We start from the raw sequence: 14,239 nt of genomic DNA on the forward strand, positions 1-14,239 counted from the left end.
CATCGTGTGACTCTCAAACCAGGTGTAGTGTTACCCCGAATCAGGCAGTACAGATTGCCACCTGAGGCTTTAGCAGCCTTATCCAAAATTATTGACGAGCTCATGGCTCAAGGAGTAGTTGTAGAAACTGACTCCAATGTATGCAATTCTCCGATCATTCCAGTCATGAAACGTACTGATCCAAATGCACCCCCAGTATATCGATTAGTGATTGATTTACGAGAGCTTAATAAATGTATTATTCCTCAGTACCCAGTTGTTCCAGACATTTCTTCCCTGTTAACAGCCATTGATTCCGAAGCCATGTTCTTCACTGTCATAGACCTCAAGAATGCATTTTTTAGTGTTCCAATTCATCCAGACAGCCAGTTTCTTTTCGGATTTTGTTTAAATGGAAGGAGCTATATGTTTACACGCGCTCCTCAAGGTTTCACAGAAAGTCCTAGTATTTACAGTCAAGCACTCAAGAGACAACTAGACAACATTCACATGCCAACTGACACTGCCCTGCTCCAGTATGTCGATGATCTACTGATCACAGCCCGTTCTGAACGTGCTTGCGAGCGAGCATCCCTTACAGTTCTGTATTTTCTAGCCGAGATGGGGCACAAGGTGTCACCTTCGAAGCTTCAATTCTGTGTTCAGCAAGTGGTATACTTAGGACACTTGCTGTCCAAGAGGGGTAGGCAGTTGACACCCGACCGTATCCAGTTAATAGCGAGTCTTCCCCAGCCCAGAACCCAGAAGGAGGTACGTGCCTTTATCGGCCTTACTTCTTATTGTAGACAATGGATTCCTCAGTATGCATTTCTAGCCAAGCCACTGATACAGTTAACGACACAGGAGGCAGCCGTATCGACTGTCCTCCCTTGGACATCTGACCATACACTTAGTTTCAACGAGTTAAAGAAAGCTTTATGCCAAGCTCCAGTTCTAGCTACACCGAACTACAGTAAGCCTTTTACACTTTTCGTTACTGAACGCGAAGGTACAGCATTATCTGTTCTCACACAAGATCAAGCAGGACAATACAAGCCCTGTGCTTATTTTTCGAGCACATTAGATCCAGTCGCCCAGGCGTTGCCTGCGTGCCTCAAGTCAGTTGCAGCCACAGCACTAGCTATCAGACAAAGTGATTCCATAGTTTTAGGACACTCCCTGACAGTACAAGTCCCACATTCAGTAGAAGTTCTTTTAAACCGAACACAAACACAGCACTTGACAATTGCACGTTTAACAGGTTATGAATTGACACTGTTCCAGCCACACATAGAAATCAGACGCTGCAACGTTCTGAATACTGCTACACTGTTACCATCAGTTAGTTTAAATCCTGACCCACATGACTGTGTGGAAGTAGTTAATATTACGACAAAGCCAAGACAAGACCTGACAGATATTCCGTTACCAGATCCCGACCTGACACTTTATGTGGATGGTTCATGTATGAGAACTAGTACAGGAGAACTAGTCGCCGCGTATGCAGTGACTACTGACACCGAAGTTATTGAAACACACCGTATTGATACCCTGTCCGCTCAAGCAGCAGAGCTAGTCGCTCTGACACAAGCCTGTATACATGCCAAGAACTTGAAAGTTAATGTTTACACAGACTCACGTTACGCATTCGGAGTTGTACACGACTTCGGAGTGCTCTGGCAGGAGAGAGGTTTCATGACTTCTCATGGAACCAAGATTCAGCATGGTCTCCTTATTCAAGCCCTGTTAGATGCCATACATTTACCGACATCTATCGCTATCATGAAATGCAAAGCACATACGAAAGTTACAGACATTATTTCCCAAGGTAATGATCTAGCAGATCGCACAGCCAAGCTTACAGCACAGACTCCAGACATTCCAGTTAATCAGACACATATTCCAGATCCGACTACATGCATGACAGTTAAGGACCCTACACAAGATGTCATAGATATCCAGTTACATGCTACCCCCGACGAAATCAAGAAATGGTCTGAACAAGGAGGGGTCCAGACAGATCAAGGATGGTTGACGAAGGGTAGAGCCACATGGTTTCTCCCCGATTCTATGGTTCAAGTCATTATCAATACCGCACATAGTCCAGCACATTTAGGAGAAAAAGCTATGTTAGACAGTATCCAGAACATTTGGTTCAATAAGCATTTACGAGCTGCAGCCAAGCAGAAAGTCCGTACCTGTATGATATGTTGTCAGTTTAATCCAGGTAAAAGCGTCCCGGTGGAACAAGGTGGTTTCCAGCCTCCTGACCACCCTTTTGAGGTCCTCCAGATGGATTATATTCAGATGGAGCGATGTCGAGGTTTCAAGTATGTCCTTGTAGTTGTATGCGCTCTGTCCAGATGGACAGAAGCATATCCAGTCCCAGATTACACAGCCGCGACCACTGCCAAGCAGTTGGTTCGTGAGTTTTTCCCTAGATACGGACTCCCTAGAGTCGTATATTCTGATAATGGCCAGCCATTCTCCTCAGAGTTAATGAAGCATGTTTCCCTGTTGTTAGGGTACCAGTGGAAGTTTCATTGTGTACGCCATCCTGAAGCAGCCGGTCTGGTCGAGAGACATAACCAGACCCTGAAAATCCGTATTGCCAAAGTTTGTAAAGAAAAAGGTGTGGACTGGCTAGTAGCTCTGCCAGTCGCTTTGTTTTATATGCGCATGGTTGCACATTCCAGATCAGGTCTGTCCCCGTATGAGGTCGTATTCGGCCGCCCCCCTAACATGTGGGGTACTCCTAGACCCCGAAGTATTACCGATGTTTCATGTAATATGCTGACAGATTACCTAGCTTCCTTGATGTCTGCCCTCAACTCATGTCGTTCACAGGTTGCCGCCGCATTTCCAGACAATACCGAGGTGGCACCGCACGAGATCGTTCCAGGCTCCTTGGTGATGATCAGAAATTTTGACAGATCAAGTCCGCTGGAACCACGTTGGAAGGAGCCACGTCAGGTCCTCTTGACCACCCGTACTGCCGTCAAGTTGGAAGGCAGAAAAGGATGGATCCACCTTTCTCATATTAAACTTTTTAAAGGATTGAAATCTGTTTCTAAAAACATTTCCCAGGATTCGAAAGATTGCCAGAACATTGTTTTAAAGGACTGTCCCGCACAAGACATTATTACAACCCCTCCCTTGTTAGAGAAAACTCCGCAACAGGAGTATAAGTGAAAGCTCAGGTCTAGTAAAATAAGTCAGTCAGTTTGATTGTATAAGTCCTCCCCTAGGTGAAACGGTTAGACTGTTTCTGACATGTATAAAATAGACCCCCATAGTGAGAGAGTCAGTCGAAGTTCAATCAGATGTATCGTTTTTCTGAGTTTCGTATTATTCATCAGCATAATGATTTCCTGCACCAGCTATGCGTTCTATCTGTATTTTCCAGTTCCTCATGTAAATATGTCTGCTAATGCTACAGTAGAGCACACGTTTAGTGATCTGCCTCCTCACGAATATTCTTACCGCCTCGCTATGCGTAACAACACATTTATCCGCATGTTACATTATTCACACCAGACCAGCAATGCCACTAATTGTTGGGTGTGTGGTCGACTCCCCCCTTTCCAGACACCGAAGGGAGTTCTGCCACTCTTTCCTTATCCATTCTCACACAATGGTTCGTGTGGAGCATGGTCCACGTTAACGTCATCCTCAACAGATATGTCTTTTCTTAACAGTACATGTTTCCCAGACAAGCAAGGTTTCCCCCACAGAACAGGTTTAGATCTAGAAAATGAAGTATATAATTTAGGTAATTATTCGTCGAATTTCATGGTCCTGAATGTTCAGTCTGATACTACTCCAGACTTACCTGCTATTTCAGTATTACCTGTCAAAGGCGAATTATGTGTCCGTAGTTATGGTTCCATACATGTAGGACATAGTGACTGTACTACTGTTATCCAGTATAGTGACAGTGGGAAATCTGTTTTCAAAGCTTCACGTCATTCTTATTTTATTTGTGGTCAAACTGCATATGTCCGTCTGCCCCTCGATTGGGAGGGAACCTGTTACATTGCTTTCCTACTGCCACCTGTTTTCCTAGCCCCATCTGATTATCACCGAAACACACATCTAGTACACATTAGACATAGAAGGGAGTCCCCAATTGTCGATTATACTGAAACTACTCTAGAACAGTATACAGATTTCAATAAAGGTTTCTTCTTCTTTGTAGGACCTGTCCAGAATAGTAAACTGATCCGTAGGTTAACAAGAACCCTTGAAGCTGTAGTAAATGAGACTGCCTCTGCTCTAGGTAACCTAACCGAAGAACAATCTGCTATGAGATTTGTCGTTTTGCAAAATCGTCTCGTCCTTGACGTCATACTGGCCGATAGGGGCGGGGCCTGTAGAGTCATCGGATCTAGTTGCTGCATTTTCATTCCAAATAACGCGCCGTCTGTTTATTCAGCTATAACCAGACTCCATAAAATTGCCCATCTGTTACACCAAGATCCAGGCACCTGGACATGGTCTGGTTGGTTCTGGAATATAATTTCCGCATGGGGATGGAAAGTCCTGTCCTTTCTAGGTATTGCAGTAGCGATCATATTCAGCTGCTGCCTCTGTATACAATGTGGCCCTGCGATTTGCGGCATTTGTGCTACCTCTTGTATTCCTAGTCCCAAGCCCCGTTCTAAATCCCGTTCCAAGACAATTCGAGACGAGCAAATGGTACTGTATGAAATGATAGACGGTATCATGAAAATTGATGTTTCCTGATGGAAACGTAGTGACAAGGAGGGAATGTGGAAAAGTAAATTTTGCCATGTTCTGTGTCCCTACGCCTCATCCATCATATGTTATGTGTGCATGACCAATATGCATATGTTATTCCCCATGTCTGATTAATGACGCAATTATAGTTGTGTCCACCTCTAGTATGCCAGTTTCCAGTCCTCGTGAATACTACGAATATCAGGCCTATGTAAAGTTATGTTGCCACGTTTCCCAGTGTGCACGTTATTCCATTATAAAGTCCCCGTTTCTAGGCCTCAAAAGGGCCCGGACATCAGATTCAGCTCCTGTCTCCTGAAAGCCTCGCTGAGGAGCGATACAGCCCCCACCTGTATCCTCGACCCTTCACTTACTTCCTGCTTCGCAGTGCCCGGTGCAGCTTGGCTCTGCCTCTGAGTCTGCCAAGAGTATGTTATGATTCCAGTTATCAGTTCAGTCCTCCTCCTCTGCATTCCTAAGCTACTGAACTGCATCAATAGTTTCCGTCATTGTCTAGCCTATTCGGCTCCACGTTAGAGAAATACTGTATTAATGGTCATTTAATATTCTTCATCACGAATAATGCATGGTCCAGTCTTAGAGTCAAGTTAGCTTTTCCCCTCATGACTCCTAGTTTATATCAACATGTTCCCTAAACATCAGATACCAGATAGGGTTTAGGTACATGTCGCTCCGACCCTCCAGACTCAAGTCTCTGCTCCTAGCACAGAGTTCGTAGCCCCCAGCTTCTCCTAGTAACACGTCATTGCCAGTTTTCGCGCACCATTAGATTAGAGGTCCCGGCCCCTTAGGTAGCCCCCTCCAATGTTTCCGCCCATTCATGACATATTCTGTTACGTTTGCATCACATGTCTATGTATACTCCCAGTTACACCTACTTTTACTGTTATCTCTCGCGACTGCTACGCGTCATGCCCTCTGCTCCACCCACTGTTACACCTACTGCAATGTAATGCTATGTGTTTGCGCTATATATATAAGTCAATGTATTGTTATTAAAAGTTAGCGCGCTCATCCCAGATCAAGCCCCGGCAGCTGCTGGGCCCCAGTTGTCCTGCTGGGCCCCAGTTGTCCTGCTGGGCCCTGTCACCTCTGTTCCTATGCAGGTTGTCCTGATCCTGTCCTTATGCTGTAATAAACCTGCAGAAACTCCTACTACCTCGAATCTTGACTCTTATTTTATTGAGCTATCTGTTATTCATTCATTCATCCAAAAATAGATCCGGTATTATTTATTTATATACCACAATCTCCAGAAGGGGAGGTAAAAGGGTTTCCTTACACTGCCTGAGAAGCGTGAGAGGACAGGGATCCAAGGGGGACCCTGATCTAGTCTTAGAAAGCAGGTCCTCCAGTTCCTGAGATGCAAGGGGAGGAAAGAATGCCAAACGTCCCGAAGGGACAGCCTCCATTGCAGATGAAAAGGTCAAACATTATATCTAAACATTCCAAATACCTCTCTCTATAGAAAAGTCCTAAATGCCCCCGAACAAGCCCCCTCCCTTCACCCACCCTAACCCATTCACCCCCCAGCCAACAGTAGCTAGGTGAAGTGGAAAAGAAAAGAAAAGGGAACAAAAAGAAACAGAAGTATGAAAAGGGAAGGAAAGGAAAAAGAAAGAGAAAGAGAGCCAGCAGGAAGGAAAGGAAGGGAACCCATGGAGGACTCTTCACAGTGAAGCGAGGTTTTGTGTCATGGCAAGGCTACTTAAGTAGGTGTGCGCGGTTTACTTTCGGGAGAATCTTGAGTATGCTGCTCCGGGTTTAGAACTGGAAGAGATGTAATGCTCCAACGATAGGGGGACATTTTGTCATTGGAATGCCCTAGAATAGATATGACACCAGGGGGCCCAGCACCCCTCGAAATGTTTTAAATAGTCTCGAAAGATATCTTCCATTCTCTCAATCATGAGAGCCCTCCATAGTCTGGCATGCCAGTGAGTCAGAGCTGGGGCATCTTTCTTCTTTCATGCTGCTGCTATAGCTAGTTTATGGAATTTATAAAGCACATAGCTGCCCAAGGGCTTCCCAGCACTGCGGTGAGGCGGTGTTGTGCAAAGGTTTATAATAGATCATCATGGGAGCAGCCACATCTTTAGTTTTTTTCTGAAGCTGAGTTCATCTCTTAGCAGTCTCATTTCCTTGGACATGGAGTTCACAGCTTCGGGACCACATGCAAAAAAGATCTTCATCCCCATCTGGATCTTTTTATCCTTGACGTCTTCATGAGTGTAGGAGAGTAGGGTCTGCTTCCTATGGTTACTCCTACTTTTTGCTGTGATTCTCTGGTTTTTCAACTAACGTGTGGCTGTGGACTTGCTAATCAGGCCCACAGTCCAGCTGTTCTCTCTCTAAATTGATACCATGTACTTTAGGTGCATACCAGATTGGTTACTGGGTCACCCTTGTGAGCCCCTGTATAGTGTACCATAGGTACCCAAGGCATAGGTGCACCCTAGGCCTACCAGGGGCTGCTGCATGTATTGTGCCACCCCTGGTTTGCCTTCCAAACTGACACCACAGGTCTGTTCACACAGCCTGGGTAAGGTGGTGTAATCACCCCTTACTTAGATATAGTATACCTATATCTATATATACATATAGACACATATGCACCTATAAGTAGCTCCGAAGGCAGGCCTTAACAATCCTGAAGGCAGAGTGCTTGGTTTTATGTGAGAGGGTGCCCTAGCATGAGCTGAGCCCCTCGGCAGCTTTCAAAACCATCACCTTATAGCTGTTCTATGATATAACCATACCATATACTCTTAAGTGCATTTTAATCCTCGCGATTAATGCTAACTTTGGTTTGGCTTTATCAAAACATGTTGTGTAAGGTGTCAAACACTTTGGGATACTACCCCCCTCCCCGCCAGTCCTGGCGGCGGGGGTAGCATTCCACCCTTCTAGAGGGAGAAGACATGGAGTTACTGGTTTACCCGGTTAAAGTTAAACAGAGCCTCAGCATCACAAAATGGATGCTGCTGCCGAGTCTGACCTCCTGTTGCTGGACAAAACTCCGGCAGGGGAGGCCTGGACAATAGGTTTCCTGCCCCAGACAGGCTTTTGTGTATTGGGGCAGGGAGGGCTGCATTCAGTGAATGCTTTCCAGACACTGCCTGGGCCACACTAGGTGCTCCATGCATTTCCCAGTTCAAACCGGTTGCTGGGGCACTCTGCCCCAGCTCTGGCATGAAACTGGACAAAGGGAAAGAGGTGTAACCACCCCCTTCCCAGGTCCACCCATAGGAGGGACCTTAAGGGCAGTTCAGCCCCTAAACTTAGTATAAGTATAGGAACCCAGTCACTAGGACTTTAGATTACCCTGGACGAAACTTTGAAACATAAATCCTGGACCTTCGAAATTCTATTTCGACTGGAAGACGAAAGACATCTCCCTTGTGGTCAAGGAGTGACCACCCTGTTCAAACAGGCACCAACAGCAACTCTGCCGGTCTGCATTTTCGAGGCTCCCGCCGGATCCCGAAGAATCTGCGACACAGGACATGGACTTCCAGACATCTCTGACCCCGACCTTCGCTCACAGCAAAGCTGAGACCCGTGGCAGACACGAGAGATGTGGGACCGGAACTCCTGGACATCCTGCATTTTGCAAGCTGCACTCACTTCACAAAGTAACTCAAAGTTGTGCATTGGGGTGCTTGAAGCCCCAGACCCGAGCACCAATTGCACCGAAGCTCAGAGGCCCCCACTCCACAAGTGACCCGTGGTCCCCGCTTTTGCATTTCAGCTTGATGCGCCTTCACGGTTTCTAGTCCGCTGGCTAGCGAGCCCCTCCAAGACTTTCTTTTGAATCTAACTTGCTTTCCTGGTTGCTCCAGGCTTGCTCCAACTTCCCTACAAAGGAGAAGTTCCTCAGACCCTGCTGGTCTGCACCAAAGCCAATCTCGACATCCTGCGTGGGTTGCGTTTGCCAAAGCTTGTTGGGTCCAATCCGGATACCAACACCGCAGTCAACTAGATCCTACGTGGGGCATTTCGAATCCAGCTCCTGGTTGTCGTCGACGCCCCCTGGGTGACTGAAGAGACAAGCTTCACCTTTTCACCTGAAATCACCCGACATTGTCTGGCAGCTTTCCATCGCCATCCTAGTCACTGGCAAGTGAACCAGACTCTGTCCCTTCTGCTTTCAGGTTCTTCAGATCTTTGATCCACCCGCACACTTTTCCTCTGGTCGCCTGCAGCACTTCTTTGCAGATTTCCATTGAAATCAACGACGAAACCCGACACCAAAAGACAACTATGCACCCGGCTTCCATGGGTGAGGTAACACGAGTACTCTGGTAGTCTCGAGGGTTTTGGTCCTCCTAGTGTCTAAGTATAAAAGGGTTCCATCGTAGTCCATCCGGAAGTAACCTTAAATTGTAAATGTGTAACTTGTTTGTTTCCCATAGAAAGTCAATGGTAACCCGCGGCTGTGTTTAGACCCTCCACTCGTCTCCTGTGGGCCTCCTACTTCCTAACCTTTTGTTGTTTAGAGTAGCCCCAGTGATTCCACAGGCCCCAGGCCTACTTTCTAATTCTCACGTGGTTCTTATACCACTATTTTAGTATATGGTTTGTGAGGCCCCTAGGGCAAAACGTATACTGTGCAACTTATCGTATGCTAATTGAGTAACTTGTATTGTACTTTTACCTCTGACCTCATAAAGAGTGCAGAGGGGTTGTGTTTAGAATGAATACATATATATTTGATATATACCTTATATGATGTCCTTTCATTTGGTACTCAAGGGATTATAATTGGTAAAACAACTTGCTTAATATGCTCTCTGAAGTCTTAGCCTGATAACTGCTGGTCCATGCTACCACTAGGATGGCTTTCTATAAGGTTGACTTTATAACCACCATCAATAAGGGTCGATTAGACTGGTGCAAGGTGCCCACTAAAACTAGTGGGCATCATATGCCAGGCTAACTTCTCACATTGGTGTGCAGCAGATGGGATAAGAGCTTGCATTGTTTTACCAAATAATCTTGAGAATATCATTTGAAAAATAACATCAAGGTACCTGTAGTTACATATGAATCAAGTCTTATAATACATACGTTCTACTGAACTTAGCAGTTGTAGGAGGTAAGGGCTTAGCACACCCTGACTACAACTCCTAGAGAGGTTCTAGTAGGGAAACAAGTAGTGTAGGTAGGTGCACACACCACACCACACTAGTCATGTCTTTAAGAGCAGGAGGTAGAGCCTCTCTGCCAGATGTCAGTCATGTGCAGACAACTAAGTATGACACTTTCACTTTTCAAGATTTGAGAAGCTTGTGTGTTGTCAGAAAGTTAAGACAAGGTCAACCACCCAGCACCTAGTAAATATTTTAGTGGCAGATGACTTAGAAAAAGCATCAGACCCAGAGGCACATGGTAGCAGGGAGGGGGGCCATCCCTCATCAGAAAAAGATCCTAGTGGGAATCCCACCCAGGATAATGATGCTGATGATGAGGATGCAGACCAGGATGAGGTTGATGAACCTAACCTGGGAGACACAGGACTACCTGAGGGTGGAGAGGGCCTAGGAAGGCCTCCCGCTATCCCTCCACGTAGGCCTAATGATGTGCCCAGAAGAAACAGATCTCTATCAGATTAATCTGGACATTCTGACTCATCAGTAGGGTCCTCTGCCTCTGCTCAAATGAGAATGACTTCCCCTCAGAGAAGAGAGCACAAAGCTAGAATGAAAGAAGTCAAGCTTAGGATCAGGAGGCAAGAAGTTGCCCTGGCCAAAGAGACCCTAGCTATTGAAAGAGAGAAGAAATTGTGTGGGCTAGAGCCCACTGGTGGCAGCAATATTCCTAGTGGTAGGGAAAGGTTTCATGACCATAGAAACCTGAACAAGATTGTACCTCCCTATCAGATTGGGGATGGGATCCACAAGTGGATAACTGCTTTGGAGAGGGCCTGCAAAGTACAGCAGGTACCCCAAAGTCAGTGGGCAGCAATCCTATGGCTCTCCATTGCAGACAAAGGAAGAGACAAGAGGATGCTGACAACTACAATGTCCTGAAGAGTGCTCTGATAGATGGGTTTGGCCTAACCACTGAGCAGTACAGGTTGCTGTTCAGAGATACCCAGAAGGCACAGACTCAGGACTGGACAGATTTTGTAGATTGTCCTGCTAAGGCTCTGGAAGGTTGGTTACTGGTCATTAAAGTAAATGACTATACAGGATTGTATAACCTTATAATGAGAGAATAGATTCCTAATAACTGTCAGTACCAGCTATTGCATCAACACCTGGTTGACTTTGATTTGACCTCTCCCCAAGAATTGGGTAAGAAGGTAGACAAATGGGTCAGAACCAGGGTGAAACAGAAGGTACAGAACCAAGGTGGTGATCAGAAGAAGCAAGACCAAAAGGGTGGGGAGAAAGCAAAAGACAGAAGTCTTCTCAATGTCCCCAAAAAGCTTCTTATGGTGAGGGTTCCCAACAATCTAAAAAGAAAGAAGGCCAAAAAAACCCTGGTACAAGTATGTAAGAGTAATACTCATTGGACCAGTGATTCTAACAAGAAGGAGACAGCTCCAGCCACCATTGCCCCTATGGCAACTGTTCCCCCTAATTCAGCTCCAAGTGGTGGTTCTCAACAGAAGGGTGTAGTAGGGTTAACCCTGGTAACTGAGGTGGATTCTGGCCTAGTCAGAATACCAACTCCAGCAGTTTTGATCTGTGATGGGGACATAGCCATGTCCTCTACTGTGAGTCCCAATAACTTGGGCAAGTACAGACAAACTCCTTTAAATAATGATAAAGTGGCTCAGGCCTACATGTGCTAGTGTCACAATGGTGCCACCCAGCTTTGTGGACCCTGAACAGATCATACTAGGTGAAATTACCTAGTGACCAATGCTAGCAATGTCACTACCACACGCACTATGGCAGTTGTTAATTTCTCCTGGGGAGGGGTAACTGGCCTCAAGAAGGTTGTTGTTAGCTCAGACCTCCCTCTAGAATGTTTGCTTGGCAATGACCTAGAGACTTCAGCCTGGTCTGAAGTGGAGTATAGGACACATGCAGAAATGCTAGGCATCTCAGCACATGTGCTTGCTGTGACTAGGTCACAGGTCAAAAATTGCAACACTGAACAGGCACTGGAATAATAGACCAGATGCCTTCCAGAAAAAGGAACAGTAGGATTAAAGCTGTGCCTTCCCCCCTGCCTCAGGAAGAGGATCAGCCTTCTGAGGAAGCTGATTGTGAGACCCAAGAAGGAACTGTCCTGGAAGAGCTTGAGCCTGATCAGGTTGAGTTTCTTGGGACAGGGGGACCTTCCGGGGCAGATCTGAGGCAGCCGCAGTTGGACTGCCCTTCTCTAGAACCCTTCAGACAGCAAGCTGCTGCTGAGGCTGCAGGGAATGCTAGTGGGACTCATAGGGTTTACTGGGATGAAGGGCTCCTGTATTCAGAGGCTAGAGACCTCAAGCCTGGTGCTTCCAGGAGGTTGGTCATACCGTTGGTATTTAGGGGCTTCCTTTTAACACTAGCCCATGATACTCCCCTTGTAGAACATCTTGGCCAGAACAAGACTTGGGACAGGTTTCTCCCTCACTTTCACTGTCCTCACATGTCAGAAGACACCAAGGAGTTTTGTCGCTCCTGTGTCACCTGCCAAGCCAGTGGCAAATTAGGTGGCACTACAAAGGCCCCCCTTATACCACTACCTGTGGTGGGGGTTCCCTTTGAACATGTAAGGATTGACATTGTTGGACCAATGGATCACCAAACAGCCTGTGGGCACAGGTTTATTCTGGTGGTAGTGGATCATGCCACCAGATACCTAGAAGCTATTCCCCTTAGGACCAGAACAGCACCTGTTGGGACAAAAGCACTCCTGGGAGTTTTCTCAAGAGTGGGTTTCCCTAAGGAGGTTGTCTCAGACAGAGGTGCAACCTTCATGTCTGGATACCTGACTTCAATGTGGAAGGAGTGTGGAGTGAACTACAAGTTCACCACACCCTACCACCCACAATGCAATGGTCTGGTTGAAAGATTCAACAGGACTTTAAAGGGCATGATTAAGGGTCTCCCTGAAAAGCTCAGGCGGAGATGGGACATCCTGCTGCCCTGCCTTTTGTTTGCTTATAGAGAAGTCCCACAGAAGGGCTTGAACTTTTGTTTGGGCATCCTGTAAGAGGACTCCTTTGTCTGGTGAAGGAAGGATGGGAGTTACCTCTCAAACTTCACAAACAAGACATTGTGGAGTATGTACTTGGTCTCCACTCCCGGATGGCAGAGTACATGAAAAAGGCAGCCAAAAACCTTGAGGCAAGTCAGGAATTGCAAAAGACCTGGCATGGCCAAAAGGCTGTGCTGACTGTTTACCAGCCAGGACAGAAAGTGTGGGTGTTGGAGCCTGTAGCCCCAGAAGCTCTCCAGGATAAGTGGAGTGGACCCCACACTATTGTTGAGCAGAAGGAAGAGGTAACCTATTTAGTTGATCTTGGAACTCCCAGGAGCCCCCACAGGGTGCTCCATGTCAACAGACTGAAACCCTATGTTGACAGGGCAGACATGGGCTTGCTCATGGCCACTGATGAAGGACACGAGGAAGAGAGTGACCCTCTCCCAGACCTGCTCTCTCAGAACCCTGATGATGTTTCAGTTGATGGTGTAGCCTTGGGAGGCAGCCTCACTGACCACCAGCAGCAGGACTGAAGACAAGTTCTGCAGGCATACAGACATATGTTTTCTCTGACTCCAAGTCAGATTACCTGGTGCACTCATGAAGTGGACACTAAGGACAGTCTGCCTGTTAAAAGTAAGATTTACAGGCAACCTGATCATGTCAGGAACTGTATCAGGACAGAGGTCCAAAAGATGTTAGAATTGGGAGTCATTGAACTCTCAAAGAGCCCTAGGGCCAGTCAAGTAGTCCTTGTGCCTAAACCTCACACCCAAGATGGTAAGAGAGAGATGAGGTTTTGTGTGGACTACAGAGGTCTCAATGCTGTCACTAGGACAGATGCCCATCCAATACCCAGGTCAGATGAGCTCATAGACAGATTGGCATCTGCCAAGTTTTTGAGCACATTTGACCTGACAGCTGGCTACTGGCAGATCAGACTAGCTGATGATGCAAAGCCAAAGACAGCATTTTCAACCCCTGGTGGACATGATCAATTTGTGGTAATGCCCTTTGGTCTGAAAAATGCACCTGCCACATTTCAAAGGTTGGTGAACCAAGTCCTCTCAGGCCTGGATGACTACTGTACAGCTTAACTAGAGGATATTGCTGTCTTTAGCTCCACCTGGGAAGATCACCTGATCCACCTGAAAAATGTTTTGGAGGCCCTGCAAAAGGCAGGCCTAACTATCAAGGCTACCAAGTGCCAGATAGGGCAGAGTCAAGTTGTATACCTGGGCCACCTTGTAGGTGGAGACCAGGTTCAACCATTCCAAAGCAAAATCCAGACCATAATGGACCGGACTGCTCCAACCACCCAGACTCAGGTCAGAGCTTTCTTGGGCCTGAC

This window comes from Lissotriton helveticus, chromosome 7 (genome assembly GCF_964261635.1).
Source record: "Lissotriton helveticus chromosome 7, aLisHel1.1, whole genome shotgun sequence".
NCBI lineage: Eukaryota > Metazoa > Chordata > Amphibia > Caudata > Salamandridae > Lissotriton > Lissotriton helveticus.